Source organism: Castor canadensis, chromosome 3 (genome assembly GCF_047511655.1).
Source record: "Castor canadensis chromosome 3, mCasCan1.hap1v2, whole genome shotgun sequence".
Taxonomy (NCBI): domain Eukaryota; kingdom Metazoa; phylum Chordata; class Mammalia; order Rodentia; family Castoridae; genus Castor; species Castor canadensis.
In genome coordinates this window covers 179645065-179662227 of record NC_133388.1, presented here as the reverse complement: position 1 = coordinate 179662227, position 17163 = coordinate 179645065, and the positions used below count along the sequence as shown (strand labels likewise).

The 17163-nt window shown below is 35.1% G+C and overlaps 1 pseudogene; it reads right to left on the bottom strand.

Annotated features, from left to right (window-relative positions):
* Window positions 1-15459: 15459 nt before the first annotated feature.
* On the bottom strand, window positions 15460-15894 carry LOC141421452 (small ubiquitin-related modifier 2 pseudogene; annotated as a pseudogene).
* Window positions 15895-17163: the final 1269 nt, after the last annotated feature.

The following is a 17163-nucleotide window of genomic DNA, read 5'->3' as shown; positions in this document are numbered from 1 at the left end:
TATCTTTCTTTTTTATTTATGATTTTATTAGCATATAATAGTTGTATAAGGGATAAATTCTGATATTTATGCATGTGTTTAAAATATATTTTAGTTGGATTTGTTCCCTCCACCATACTCCCTCTTCCCCACTCCCCGCCAATGTTATGTCTTTCCATGATGGGCATGTATTATTTTCATCATTAGACTATAAAAATAAACCTTCTTTCATTTAACAAAAAGAGAAAACATTTTTTCTTTAGATCAATTTTCACTGCAAAGCCTTGGACTGAAGTCAGCATTGGCTTAGGAAATGCGATCTAACTCTTTTACTAACTAATTGACATATATCTAAGGGCAAGTCACTGAGATACTCTGCTTTCCCCTTCCCCTAAGTACACCAACCTCCTCTTGTCCATGGGGGATATATTCCAAGACCTCTAATGGATAGTACCAAAATCTGTATAAAGATTTTTTTCCTATACGTAGTAGTCTCTAATAAAGTTTAATTTATAAACTAGGCACAGTGTGAGATTAACAACAATAAATAAAATAAACCAATAATAGTAACATGCTGTGATAAAAGTTAGGTGAATGTAGCCTCTTTCAAACTATCTTATACTATTTTCACCCTTATTGAGATAATGTGAGATGATAATTAAGGGGAACCCTTTACATATCTTCTGCAACATCACAGCTATTGCACTTTGGGGCCATTTTTAGCTAAAATAAGAGTAACATGAAGATAAGCACTGATAATATGACAGTTGGTTTGATAGCCAAGACAGCTACTAAGTGACTAGTGGGTAGGTAGCATGTACTGAGTGGATACATTAGTCAAAGATGTGATTCACATTCTAGGGTATGGGAGCAGAGTGGGATGTCACAAGATTTCTTCATGCTATCTGAATGAAATGCAATTCAAAATTTGCAAATTATTTCTAATATTTTACATTTAATATTTTCAGCCTGCTGATGACTATGAGTTACTGAAAGCACAGAAAGGAAACTGGCTAAGGGAGGACTACAATGAAATGAGGATCTTGAACTAGGCAATCACTAAGATTTCTTTCAATTTGCTTGTTATCATTACATATCACTAATATATCATGTGTATTATTATATCACATATATTGATTGGGTAAAGGGGTTTCATTGTGCTATTTCCATTCATGCATATGAAATGGATGATATGAAACCTACTAAGTTTCTAAGATTAAGAAGCTGAATTTGGAGAATTAATGCTTCCTTCTTTAAACAAGATTTAAACTTGGTTATATCAAAACTGGAAAAAAATCTCAAGTGAAATGAATTCCTCAAAAATGTTGCAACTTTTATGATCAATTCACTTTGAGCCTGAGAAGAGAAACTAGTCCAGCCAAAACTGCACGGTAATGCTAGGGTTGTGGTATGATGTGATCATAATGCTATTCATATTGTGGTAGAGAATATGTATTCAACTTCCAACTAGAACATCCAGTTCAGTGAACAGTTCTTCATGGCCCCAAAATTGCTACTGTGGCATCCAGCTGTCTCCTCTGAGGGACTTCAAACAGCACAGCTTGACACCATGAGCAGCAGATAGCCAGTGTTACTCTACTGTACACTTAGAAAGAAATAAGCACAATCACAAAGAATTTTTGAAGCTGCCTCAATGTCTAAATGAAGACCAGCATTTCAAGGTAGTTATGATAAGAACCTGAATCATCTGAAGAAGTAAAATCCCAGCTCAGAAAATAGATTTCATTCCATAATTACTTTCATAATAAAACATTTTCCTAATCCTTTCAAATTTCTACCTTTCCTTCCTCCCTTCCTTTCTTCCTTCCTTCCTTTCTTCCCCCTTCTTTCCAACCTCCATGACTTTCTGTCTCTCATTAAAAAAATATGGCCTCTATATTTATTAAGCCCTAACAGTGCTAAAGGCTATTTTTTCCGAGATAAAAACAAAAACAAAATATGCCCCTAAAATCAAATCGCTCTTAGCATAGAAGCTAAAAGTAAAATTACAAACAATAGCAGAATTTAGTAATATATAATAGTGATATGCGCAAGATTTCTGTAAGAGTACATAGCAAGTCAGAGTGAGAAGTAATGCAAAAAGAGAAGAAATGCTTGATATGAATCATGACAAATGAGAGAGAATGGCATAAGGGGAGAGAGGAGGAATTAAAGGCCATATAGACAGGAGTAGAATGTGTATAGCTAATCAGATGAGAAATGCTGCACCTTCACAGACCTTGTAAGCAGAGCATTGTGGTTGAAGTGGGAGGTTTGTGATGGAGCAATGGTAGGTAAGATAAAGGAAACAGTAGAAGCAAGGCACAGAGCAAATATCTGCAATGCAGTGTTTGTATCCACTTTCTCCGTCAGGAGAAATATTTGAAGGGAGCTTGATATGATGAGATTTGTATTTTATAAAAGCTATTTTAGTCATTACAGAAGACAGATTAATGCAGATAATGTTGGGAAAAGGTGGGAAAATATTAGAATCTGTCACAATATTGTAGGGGAGATCCAGGAGTGTTTGGGTTAAGATCACAGCAATGGAAGTAAAGAGGACAGGACAGATATGAGACGTTAAGAGAAAAGAACTTCAGGATTCATATTGGAAAATGTGAATGAAAAAGAAAATTGAGTCTAAGATTATTTATATGTCTTATTTTGCTGCTCTCTATTTTTATCTTTGCCGGGTCTCAATTGTATATGGTAAGATCTAGAACTAAGTCCTGTGTTGTGTGGAAAAAATATTCTAGCTGATATCCGCCCCTGATCTGTGATGGTGGCACCTGAAATTCGTTCATCACATTCAACAACATTCATGTAATTTCAAAGATGTATTGTCCCACATGCTTGAGGTAAGAGCAATGCAGCAAATCAATTATTCTTAATTCTTCAGAGAGGAACTTGAAGAAAAAGAGAAATACTTTTCAAAAGTGTATCCTTAGAAATGCTATTTGTCTCCTATGTTTGTTTCAATATATAAATAACATTTTATATGATAGCATTTTCACAAGTTATTGAATATATGTCAAGGCTATGAGATTTAAAGAAAGTAGCCTCAGTACAGTATCACATACCCATAAGGATAAGGATCTTTCTATTTGACATACATAGCTTTATGTGTTCCTCAGAAAAGTCTTTCCACATGACAAAGAGGAGCTTAACTAGATAAACTGGATACATTTGACTGATGAGCAACACACTGAATATAAGTGGTCCAGCAACAACAAAATGGAGATGAAATGGAAAGGGAGATGGAAATATATTTATTGACAAGTTTCCTTAAAAACTTTACATATATTGAGTATATACATTCAAACACAGGGAAGAAGTTAGGGCTAGAAATACATATCTGAAAGTAATAAAAATTACATGAAGAGAGAATAAAGAAACAGAGTAAAAAGAAATGCTGAGAAATTTCAACACTAAAGGGTAAAAATAAAAAACCTGTAAAATAAGTCAGACAGGTCAAGGTAATAGAGGCACTACTTCACAATATAGCCAGATCAGGCCACACTGAGATGTCATTTGAGCCAAAATCAAAGTACTTAGAGAGAGATATTTATGTGCATCAGATAGAAGATCATTTCCATATTAAAGAACAGCCAGTGCAAAGTCCCTGGAAAGTCTGAAATATTTAAGGAACAATAAAAAACATCAGTAAAACCAGAGTGGTGCCAAAGAACTGAAAGAGATGAAGTCAAAGATGTAATGGTAGAGAATCATACAGGTACTAACTGCCACTGTCTTGACTCTAGTTTTTGCTTTGAGAAAACTGAATTACTATTACAGGGTTTTAAGCAGAGGAATGAAACACTATATTTGGACAGCCTATCGGAAAGGTAAAGAGCAAATACAGTCCAGCCAGTTAGAGCACCACAAAATGGGAGGCAAGGATGGCTCAGATTAGTGGAAGTGAGCATTGGTTGGATTGTGAATACATCTTAAGGTAGGACCAATAGTATTATCTTATGAAGGTGTGTTTTATATGTAAGATGTAACAGAGAGAGAACATTTAAGAATTTCTCCAAATTCTTCTGTCAGAGAAACTCCACAGATGGAATGGCTAAACTGAGGTGGGAAAGACCATAAATGGAGTAGGTTTTAGATAGAAATATAGAGTTCAGTTTTGGACATGTTAAGATTAAGATAAACTTTGGGTATCTGGAAAGAGATTTCAAGAAGGTAGTTATACCAGTCTGGTGTTTGGAAAATCAATCTACATACTAGAGCCATAAAACTTGGGAGCTTGGGAGTAGTTGGTATGTAGAGGAAACTCAGAACTCTGTGACTAGCTAAGATTATCCAGATAGACTTCACCTCTCAACAGAGAAGGTGAGGAAATCTGCAAACATAATTCAGAACTTCTAAACAGCATTCATGCAATTGCTTTACTTTATTCCCAATTCTAGTGTTGAATATTCGTTGAGTCTTGTTATAAAACAAATTAATGTCTTAGGGCATTTAATTCCTTTCCTAGACACTTGACCAACCACTAAGGCAAAAACAAAATGGAAGAAAGTTTAATAAGTAAAACTGAACATATTTTTGTATTTTAAAATATGAACTCTGTTATTCAGTAGTATTGCCACCCATCCCTTCACCCATTTTTTCTTTTAAAACATCTAAACTCCTAGAATTAAAAACAAATATCCTGCCAAAAGAGGCAATGATATCTGAGGTCTGAATAGGGCAAGGCTTCTTCAGCCCACTTCCTGGCTTAGGATAATGTGGAAAGAGCAACACAGAGGAGTATTCATGGCCCTGGTCCAAATCAGAGAGCACTGCCTTCCAGATACAGCAACTGGGAAGGAACAATGCCCTGTAGACAGAATGGATACACAATCTGGGAAGAAAGTGTGTGTCATTATTCATCTCCAGAGGATGTCTAGGAACTACAGTGGCCTGGAACGGATACATTGAATTCTTTGCTTCCCAATGTGGCATGATAAAGACCAAGTCCTCATACTTAAAACAGCTCCAAGAACAACACTGAGAACCAAATGTCCTCCAAATCTTACTAAGTAAGCAATAAGTATAGTACCAGGAAAAGAAGCAAAAAAACTCCTAAATTAACTGAGAATTAATTTCTATCCACATCTCTCCCCTTGAAATGGATGCTTGAAATTTAGAATGAATTAAAGAATGGTTAAGACCATATTTATTACACTTGAGCTATAGACTAGATTGGAACCCAGTTTTCAAATTTACTCATTGTAATAAATCTTTATTTAAAAGCCACAAATGCTGAAAGAACTTATGAAATATATAGCTAATAATATGTCAAAGCTAAGGTACATAAAAGGTGACATTTTACTTGTACTTTATTAAGGTGTCTTTAAAAAAAAATCAGCAAGTTTATTGAGATCTCTTCTCCCTTTTCCCCAAATAATGAGAGCCAGCCACAAAACATTACCCCTAATAAAAGCAAAGTAAGGGGGAAACAAAAGCAAACAGACAGACTTCTCTGAGCTTCAGAATGACAGGGAGTCATGTCACACAGGGTTATAAACCTGTGCTCTTTCATTGCCACTTAATTCCCATAGCCAAAAATGCAGAATTTTACAAATCAAATGTGCCTAATAAAAAGGAATCAAACTGAACTAAATTATGTTAAAACTTGGAAATATGAACATTGTCCCCTGAGGGTCAAGCAAGATAACCACTAGGAGAGCTGATGTCAAGCTATTTTGCTTGATACCCCAGTGACAGGACTGAGTTAACTCGACCTTCCTTCTGGTGACTTTCTTAAATCACCAGAACAAGGAGTTCCTAGTGATATAGTGGCAAAGGTCAACCCCAACAACTGTGCAGCCAAAATCAGAATCCTGCCGGCTACTTCTTGCTCTTGTTAAGCCAAGAAATAAATTAGGTGTTCCCCAGAGTTCCTGACACAGGGCTGAACCCCTGGCAGATGCTCAATGAATTCTTGGGAATGAAAATGAGTGATTTTATTGAGAGACAATATTGACAAGAAGAAAAGCAGCATATATCAAGTTTAGGCTCACATCTTGACTGGTGACACCTTTGGGGACTTGACAAAGTTGTAAAATCAGGCTAAGGAAGCTCATCCTGAAGTGATTGAACACACGATGAGAAAGAATAACCACCACTACATATTGGATGCTGTGGTCCCCACCCAAGTCCTTACTTCAGGAATGAGTCACTGGGTCCCCAACTGTGAGTATAGGTAGCTGATTCCCTCTCCAGAAACTACCCTAAAGTGGCTACCTTATTTGAAGTCACACCTCCTCTGTAGGGTGAACTCCAGACCAGCTGAAGCCATTGTTCCAAACACACAGAAGCTCAACTCCAGACCCTAACCAATTTCCTTCTTTCCACTACCCAGAGGTATTTGTTCTGTGGACACTTTCCAACATACTTCCTACATGCAAATATTCTTGCAGTATCATTCTGGGACTGACCTAAGACACACACACATATATATATAAATATATATATGAAAAGAAAATTATTTTAGTGAAAGGTTTTATTTGGGGAACTCTTGAAGATAAGTTGCTCTAGATATAGCAAGGTCAGGGTTTTTGTAGGACAGAAGGCTTTGACTTAAGTGAAGTTTAGACTTTCATGAAAGCTCACAGGTGAGGGTTCCTGTTTATATGTCCGTGGTGCAATCACAACATCTGCCATACCATTTTCCTCCATTATTTTGGAAGTTCTGTGGTTTGTCAAACAGTCTAAGTTCTTGGGTCAAGGGAGGTAGATAGCAAACAAGAAAGAAAAGGGGGACACAAAGAAGGGTACTGGGAAATGGGAGACCTTCTGTCTTGCTTCTTATAGTTCTTTTATACGTTTGAGTACTTATGACAGTTCACATTCTGTGCCCAGTGTTGTATATTCATTGTCTACAGTTTTTGCCTCTGTATCTTGGAGAATGACATCCTCCACTTAAACTCTTGTCACACACTGCTAACAAATGAGAAACTATCTCAGGAAAGCATAGAGACAATGGGACTGACCTCAGTGTATTCTACATTGCCCTCAAGTTCTATTTACCTTGGTTTTCCTCTGGTGCCTACAGGTTGTTGTTTAGATTTCTTTTTTATTTCATCTACAGGTTGTAATTATCCTCTGATAAAAAGACTCCCTTTTGCAGAGAAAGAAATTGGGGCTCAAATACAGAAATTATTCAAGGTGAGACATTTATCAGTCAGTGAGGCTAACATTATAACCTAGAGTTCTTTGATTCCCATTGTTTTAATTGAAATTACTGGTTACTTGCAAACCTCAGAATGTAGTGGGAATATTATGTCCTGATAAAATATTGTTATGAAATAAATGAGCTAGCAATTGATTCAGTTCTCCAATAAAATGCAAAGATGCCTGCAAAATAATATCCTATGTTTAAAAAACCTTTCTTTAAACCATAATGGGGAGTCTTTACTTACTTGTTCTATTTTTAAATTATATAAGCATAAAAACAAAGGCATTCGACTAACTCGGTAACCTATACTTACTGATAAACATTAGGCAATTCTTAAACAAACACAAGGGATTACTAAGACAACTGAAATAACACAAGCTTGCTATATGCCAAGAGATCACATGCATTGAAAAAGAATGAGAAAGGGAGTTCTGTGCTGTTTACTGCCACTTTTATTGAAATAAACTTGGAATGTGCAGCTTTTCCTATGAACAGCTGTGGTTTTGTTGGTGGTTTTTCTGAATCTGAACAGCATATAATTGATGGTTTTTCAGTTATGAAGAGAATTGCTAATATGTACCCAAACATACTTTATAAGGGTGAGAGCATTCAAGCAGAACTAGAAAATTGGACAATCTTAAATATAATAAAAAAAACTAAAGAGAGGAGGAAATTTTTGACTTTTTAAAAATTTGACTCATATACAAGGTCCAAAATGTTTTAGTTTCAATAGTGATAATTTGTTAAGGAACTATCATATACGTGTGATAATTTATCTCCAAAATCACTTTTAGTATCTTCAACCATCTCCTAACTTAGGTGATGCTATAAACTAATATAAACAGAGTTATTCTTCATCATTATGGGTTTGATGCCACTTACTAGCTTTTTATTCTGGAAATGTTACTTAGCGTTTTTAATGCTGTACTTTCCTTACCAGTCATGTTAAGACAAAGATAATAGCTGCTTCAAAGGATTTATTTTAAAACTTAAGTGGGATGTATGTCACACATAAATAAAAGCATTATAATGATGGCTGTTACATTGATATTGAGGCCTTAGGAAGTTATAACGACCCAATAACATACAACTTGTAAGTGTCAGAATTATGAGTCAAATATTCATTCTTTAATTCTGAAATTTGCACTATATTGTATCTTTTTCCAAGTGTGTGGGCTGTATCTCACCAGGTAACAAATCCAGAGTCTTAAGGTAAAGTCAACAAGCACACCAAATCTTGTATAGTGAGTTAAATAGTGTCTCCAGTAAGATATATCCACGTTTGAATACCTAGAACCTATGAATGCTACCTTATTTGGTAAAAAGGGAGGGGATACTTGCAGATATAATTAAGGATCTTGAAATGGGGTAATTGTGGATTGTCTGAATGCTTCCAAATTCCATTGATGAGTGTCATTATGAGGTAAAGGCACAGAGGGAGAGATGACACAGACTCATATACAAAGGAGACCATGCAATGAAAAAGGAAGAGATTGGAGTAAGGTGGCCACAAGCCAGGAGATGTCAACAGTCACCATAATCCTGAAGATACAAGTGATTGAACTTCCTTAGAACCTTTGTACTAGAAATTAGAAAATTAAGCACTGCTTCTGATTGACACTGTAAGCTCAGCTGATCCTATGATACATTGATCCCAGACATCTGGCCTCCAGAACTATGACAATAAATTTCTGGTAATTTTTTATGACAGTCCTAGGAAACTAGTACATTTTGCTTCAAGACTGACACAAATGAAATTTTATTAAGTAATAACTTCAAGTCCTACTTCTAAAATGTTGTCCAATACAGCTTATTACATTTACCATATTTTCTTTCAATTCCTTTTTCAGCATAACAAGTAATTTAATATACCTGCTCTTTGGTTTTTAGCTATCTGCATCACACAATTCAACAATCACTCTTGTTTTCTCATTTCTTCATGGTTAGTTTTGTCTCTCCTACTAAGATGTAAGTTTCCCTGAGCTGGAGCTGTATAGTAACTTATACTCACAACAACCTTCAATAAACACCTATTTATTGACTGATTATGCTCAAATAAATAAGTAACTAACAACTTCCATAAATGTATAATATAAATTCAATGGGACTTTCAGGAGGGGGAGAGGCTTCAATGTCTAGTAGACCTGACTTAAATCTTGTTTCAGTCATTTTCTAGCTTTGTGACCTGATGCAAGTTATATAAAAACAGGATTTTAATGTACTCATCTCTAAACAATGATGATATTTATTTTCAAAGGCTGTGGAAAGGGGTTGTAACAATGCCTCATGCAGATATTGGTTGTTTTCACTTCCCAGAATGTAATACTTTCTTGTGATAACTGTGCCAATTTTTGTCCCATTTGGTTAGGTCTTCTGTGGAGAGGTGCCATTTGCTACAGGTGAATGGACAGTCATGTGACACAGGTGAGACTACCAGACTCTGTTCTGGCAGTTTGAATTGAGATTAAGCCAGTAATAATTAAGGCTGAAAATAAGGTTGAGATGATTTCCTAATTAATGAGCCCTGAGATTATTCATCATTTCCTCTAACTTAGAAGATAAGAACTTCATGAAAGACAGGCTTTTATAATCCATTTCACAAAAAGGAGTCTTTCATAGTTTCCCTTTTGCTTACGTTTGCCAGAGGAGTGAGTTTTCAGTGTTCATGCTTCTAAACAAAGACTCCTGAATAATACGCATTTGCCCAGTAATTAGCGTATTTAGGTAAAGACTAAATTGTCACAATTATTACCTGTGGTGCACCTGATCTGAAACACACTGTCAGGTACAAAATGGACTGAGTAAAATTTTCTAATTTGCAATGGGCATTTTCTATTTATAGTTCTAGGTGGGCAGTTTTGTTTTCCAAGGAACACTGGCAATGTCTGGAGATATTTTTTGTTGTCATGCCTAGAAGGATGCTATACGGGCATCTGGTAAGTAGAGGCCACGGGTGCTGCTAAATCTTACAATGCACAGGACAGACCCCACAACAAAGAATTATCTGGTTCAAAATACCAATACTTTCAAAGTTGAAAAAGCCTGTCCTAAAGGAGACATCACAGCACACTGAAATTTCCAAGGATTAGTGGCGTTATTTAAAGTAACTACACTTGTGTTTTGAATCAAAGGGCAGGGGATAAATCAAGACAGTGATTGCTACAAAGGTTATGAAAATTTAAAATTTTTTGACCTTATCAGTGAGCTGAATCCACTTTTTGCTATGGGTCTTTGATGATGTCTTTGATACATTAATCAACAGTGCCCTTCTTCTTTCCTTTAGTTCTCACTAGATCCTCAATTTATTTTTAATTTAAATTAAGTTTATTTTTCACTGATACATAAAAGCATAAAAATTGTACAAGTTAGTGAGGTATATGTGATGTTTCAGTATTTTTAAGGAATCTCTCATCCTTACTGTCTGATGCATCTCTGGCATGATTGTTCTTCCTTTGGAAAATGACCTATCTATATAAAACAACAACAACCAAAACAAAAAAAAATCAAGTGCAGAAGAGGAGATCATGGAAATACAAAATGTCATTTTACATTCCAACTAATTTCTTCCCTATTGCCTTACCTAATTAATTGTATTGTCCATGGGCAATTCATGGTTTTGATAATGAGGAGGAAAATGAGATGAACTTGAAGGTAGGTTACAAAGTGAAGAAATAACTAAGAGAAAAAATAAGACTTTCATTTTGGAAGGGATTAATTTGGCTTATATGAAAACAGAGCTTAATTATTCAACTATTTATTGCTAACTAAGGGAACGTTATGAAATATGACACAGAGGCACAGAGGGAGGAGAGCATCAAAGAGTTTTCTTGTCTGAAAACATTTCTCTTTAAATTAGTGTCTTATCTGGCAAGCTGTAATGATTTACAATCGACCTTAAGAAGAATTTAAAGACTGTCACTAATGGGTTTTCCCAAACTCTGACAGTTTTAAATGATACAGTCAGTAGAGATACACCAAATCAAATAGTAGGAAGAAAATAGCTTTAAATAATTTCCCAATATCAACAGCATCTCTTAATGACTGTTTTCCTTATTAGAAGGGTTCTACCATGACTATATTTAAAGGGCAACTATCAACTCATCTTAATTTTTTTCAACAACATGGAATGTTGTTTTCTGAGTTAAGTGTATCTCAATGAATATTTATTTTGACTAAATTTATTTTTACATTTATAATACTCTCTTATAGTCTAATTCAAGATAGTAGGAAAGCAGTGTCTCATTTCCCATCACCATCAGTGGCAAGCGATGAGGGTGTTTTCTAGAGATTAGAGGTCACTAGAATTACTGAAAGAAGTAATGTTAATTCTCCATCCCTGTAAATAGTTGTCTTCTTAAAAAGGTACTCTGGAGGAGGAATGAAGGTCCAATTTATTTTTGCTTCTGTCACTTATTTGTTTTTCTAACCTTAGGAAGTTACTAAAGTCCTCCGAACCTCAGTTCCTTCATCTATTATGTGGGGAAAATAATCTATAAACACTAATGCTCTCCATTTTCATCTCAAGGTTGTGCTAAATTCAAAAGGGAAAACACTTCTAAATGTTGCACCAAAGTAAGGTTCCATAAATATTAATAGCCATGGGTGACAAAAGAATGCAGCTTAATCCACTTACTTTTACTGAATATATATTTCAGTTACTGATTATTCTTTGATCAAAAGTGTGTAAAATCAGTCACTATTTTTTGTATATGCAGATGAAATAACCACATTACCATTGACATACTACAATCTTCAGGAAATTGCTTTATACTCTGTTGTTTTGATTTTGAACCAAAAATCCAAGGGCTAAATCCAAAATCTTTCACTTACTAGATCTATAATATGGCATAAACTGATTAGCCTTTCATGTCCTCATATGTGCATGATATATAAAACAGAGTATTACAAGGAGGATTGATATAAAGAATATGAAATGTATGCCATAATAGTGAACACTAAATGCATATTAGGGTTTTACACAGACACCGATATACCCAGAATTATCTTTCATTCCATTTTCCTCAACTTCATAGTCTAGAGATAGTTCAAATGCTAAAATGCATTGAGTGGACAATAATCAAATCATAAATTATATTGATCTTGTTTTTTGTTACTTAAAAATAAAATATTAATCAATATGAAAACTTGCTTACTAAACTCTAGTATTTGTCCTGATTGATTGCTTTCCATTTAAAATTCCTATCCTACCAACATTCTGATTCTACAACCAGAACCCACAGTTAATTGAGCTCATACTAGTAAACAAGTACCCAAAGAAACTATATCTTCATCTGGAAAAAAATACACCACAGATGCCCACCATAGCTGATTTATATCCAAGAATTATTCCTTGATATCTTGCAGACCATACTAAATACAATAGCTGAAGCTTAAACACCCACTTTCTCCATGGAGAAAGTGTGGTTTTCTACTGCACAATATTTGGCTTTATGTTACTAGCCACATATTATCTGTCTCCATCCTTTCTGTCAGCCCAGACACTTTTGAGTGCTTCCATTAATGGTAAACCACCAGCATCAATGCAAGCACAGCAATAATTCAATGCTAGTCCTGGATCTTTGTATTAAAGAAAAGAAATCAAAAGGACTTTAACCAACCAAATTATATTTATATATGTCATTAAAACAAGCAATGTTATTAAAAAAATTTATCATCTCTGCCTGATTGTGATCAAATCAATGTCAACCATATTTATGACTTTTTTGTGTTTGATCACAGGATATCCAGATGATAGTGACATATTGAGCTTGACTAAGGTGGCCATATGTAAGGTGTTTAAATGTTTCAAATGATTATAGAACACTTAATCCCCATAATTAGACAAACATAGTCATGTTTGTTACACCTGATATTCATATACTTGACAAGAGAGCATAATTGAAGTAAAACCCAATACTGCTATCTGCGTACATTCCTAGTGCAGTGAAAATATTTTGTTTTATGTAATGAAAATATTTTAAGATTTTAGGGAAAATTTAAATGTAAGAAAATGTTGTATTGAGTGCCTTTACTCTTCTTCATTCTTCTGGAGTAAGTATTGTTATATAATCACTGTTATGTTGCTCTTATATTTGCTAAGAGAAGCAAACGCACACACACATACATACATACATACATACACACACACACACATCTTATCCCTCTTTTTGCAAAATTCCATGCAAACTTGCATTTACTAAACTCAACATCTCTAAGATTCAGCTATATTTTACATAAAGAGAAAATGTACATATATATATTCCATCAGTTATGATTGACTCAGACACCCACCTATCTCAAACCTCTGTCAAAATATGGAATGTTTCCATAATTCCTGAAGGTTCTTTATGATCTATGATCCATCTCAAGTGAATTTGGGGATAGGTAGGATATCTATAGAGATTTGGGATAGGCGGGTGCCTGGGTTTACCCTAACTGATGGAACATTTAAGACCTGTGCATTTTTCTTTATGTAAAATATACCTGAGATGTTGAGTTTAGTAAATGCAAGTTTGTATGAAATTTTACAAAAAAGAGAGAAAGTGCTTGTGTTTGTGTTTGTGTGTGTGTGTGTGTGTGTGTGTGTGTGTTGATCTTTGTATCAAATTTTAGTTACTTCCCGCAGTGTAAGCTCTCCCTTTTTGTTGAGTTCACTATTTGATTGTCTATACTCCAGAGAAGTGCAGGGTTTCTATTGATGCAGTACTAAAGTCCATCATATATCAGTGTTCTTTGAGCTAGAATAATTAGGAAAATTCTTAGGGAAATAAATGCAGAAGAAATGAATTATGTAGAAAAGGGTTAATTAACTTGTAAGGAGGTAGCAAGATTTACCATTTTCTAAACCTGCACAAAATTAAATAAAAATATTCACTTGAGAAAGTGTAGACTTCTTAAGGTTGTGGTTGTATCAATAAATCAGGGTCTTATATGAAGTTTTTTAAATGTGAAATATTCCAAAATAACACATAATGGATTAAATATTGGAGCATAGTAGTGTTTAACATCCACACATATTAAAGTTTAACATTCAAAAAGGTGGAGGTTATGGTGCTGTTCTACCACTCTGGGAAAAACATATCTAGGGTGGTGTTTTAGTGTATTCTGTACCAACATTTTGCAAATATGAGTATCTAAGGACCACCAGAGTGTGTGCTTGCAGAGGTGGTGGTGGTTGATGGTCATCAGAGAGTCTAAAACATCACCCTCAAAGAGCCAGACTCCTAGATCTAGAGAAAGGTTCAAGAGACTACATATTAAGTACAGGTGATAAATGCTTACACCACAAATTAGTTCTCTGATCACAGGGGAAGCTCAAAGCATGAGTCCCTACTTCCTTCAACAGTCTATGTCCACCCCAAACCCCTTCCACTCTATCTCAAAGCAAAGGCCTTTCTGATCTGTGTCAAGCACAAATTAGAGTCCACATGAATATAGAACAGTGTCTCTATAGGAGTAGGAAGAGATTCTAGAAAAAGACTGTACTTTAGCTATGAATATATCACTAGTTGAGTATTTACTCTTTGTTATTACTATGGTAATTGCTTCTGATGTGTTATTATTATTATTATTTAAGACATAACAAAGTGGTTTACATTATCCCATTTTAAAGGTGAGGGAAACAAGTCCACAGAGATTAAAAGTGGTTTGTATAAGTCAGTATTAAAATAAGGTTTCAATTCCAGATTGATTTGATAATAAAGTATGTTCTTTTCACCTTTGAGATAAATTTTTTCTCCAACACATAAAGGATTGTGTGCAGAAATGTAAATATTGAAATGTCAATACTTTCTACCTACCAAATTGACTGAGAGGTAGATTTCTTTGAAAAGGAATGTGTTTTATACCATCAGAGCTGGCCTCAAGTAGGGTAGTATAAACTGTGCTACTGGAAGCATCAAGGGAGCACAGCTTTCCAGATCTGTGATGAAGGTAGATTTCTACCTTAACTTCTGAACAGGAATGACTACACTTAGTGGACACTTGTAACTTTTATTTTATTTTATTTTATTTTATTTATTGTTTTAACCAAGAAGCTTATTTAAACAACCAAACACTTGGCTTGAAGGGAAAACTATCTATGATTCTTTTTTGTTTTGTGTTAAAGAGTAATTTAAGTCATTTAGTAAATGAAAAGATAAAAGACAGGAAAAACAAAAACAATATGCTTGTGTACATATACCAGTTACTTTATACACAATAAAGGAATGGGGAAAGGGGAAAATGAAAGGACAGAGAAAACTACACTGTAGTAGTCAGGAAGTGGTGGAACCAAATTGCAGTTTTCTAATTGAGAATATATTCTTGGTCTATTAGAACAACAAAGCTCTGGAGTAAAGTAGCAAATTCCTTTTTTGGTAGTCACCTGGCTGCAGCTGGAACACATCAATTGTATCTTCATCCTCCATTTCCAACTGTGTAGGTGTGTCTGTTTCACTGATTGGCTGCCCATCAATTCAGAATCTGATCTGCTCATTGGCAAATCCTATCATACACAATATGCTTTCATTAGTTACTAAGTTGTGTATGCCTCTTAATCTTAAAGTGCACCATGGAACCATCCTACCCACCACTTTAAAATTTATGTGATCATTGTTCCCAGTTGTGACCCCTTCCTTGGGTTTTTCATTGGCCATGGTGAGCGCCAGAGTCTACTCAGCTGCCATTTCACAAAAGAGGTACCTGGTCCATCAAATGAGCACACAAGCAGGATGACACCAGAGGAAGAAGGCAACAGTAGTGGACTTTCTTGCAATTTTTAGCCTTCAGTGACAGCACAAAACAAATTTTAAAGTCATCCAGGAAGCATTCAGTATTCTAGTTTCAAGTTGAGCAGATTTTTTTTAATTGTTTTGCTAAATATTTTCTTTTAAGTAGATCCAAGCTCTCAGATAAACTTTATCAGCAAGCATGGTGAACAGACTTCCTTCAGGCCAGAGTGAGCCTGGCACAGCATGGCATATCTAGACTTCTTCTCACCCCTTGAGGACCACTGGAGTATGTCACACTGCTATGGCCTTTGGTGGTGCATCAGATAAGTCAAAACTGATTCCAGGGGCAAAGAAAGAGTCCTTGAGTGAAAAACTTACTCTTTGCAAGATAAGAATCCCTGCATAGGCATCCAATGAAGCTGGCTCCGTTGATAAAACTTAGTCACCTGCTCTACAGTCTACACTATCTACACAGGACATCAAGTGGACTTGAGAACCAAGTGCAAGACTCCTATTCGCATGTAACTATGACCTAGGACCAATACCTTCAGCTTGCTCTATTTTAGTTTCTTTGTATGATGAAGGAAGATAACATTATTTTTAGGATTTAATTGAGCTAACGTTATAAAGTAGCAAGTAAACTTCTTCACTTTAGATTCCTTTTCATCCCCTAAGAGTTGCAAGTATATTCAAATTACAACACTTCATTTCTGAGTTAGTTGTCTATCACGACCTCCCTGCATTCCCTCATGTTCATCACTCTACATTAAATATCTTTCTTTTCCTAATGAAATCCTGATGTTTGCTTAATGGAATCCTGCCCAGATCAGTCTCCTCTATTAAACACTGTCTTGTGCCCTTTACTGAAAAGGTTTCTCTTCTTCACCCCTATTGCACTATCTCCTAGTCTGGATAGAGCACCACATTAGAATTTGCATCATGTTTAAGGCTTTGTACTACTTCTCTCTTCTGCTTGATGGCTGACAGCACTTTGAGGACAGAACTTGCTCATCATTCTTTTTCTGTTCCTTGTAATGAAGTACTAGACCCATTATCTCTTAATTACATAAACTCGTAAGAGAAAGACAACCTAAACAATGTGATTTAAATGATTACTCTTTCATAAAAAATTCATGACAAATAGTCTCAGCCAGAGAATTAGAAAGGGGAATGATATATTTCTGGACTATTATATAATATAAAATAATATAATATAATTTTTGGTAGACCAGTGCAAAGTCTGGAGTTGGCAGGAAGTCAAAGCAAAAAAAATAGTAAAATAACTAATGAAAAGCACTCTCGTGT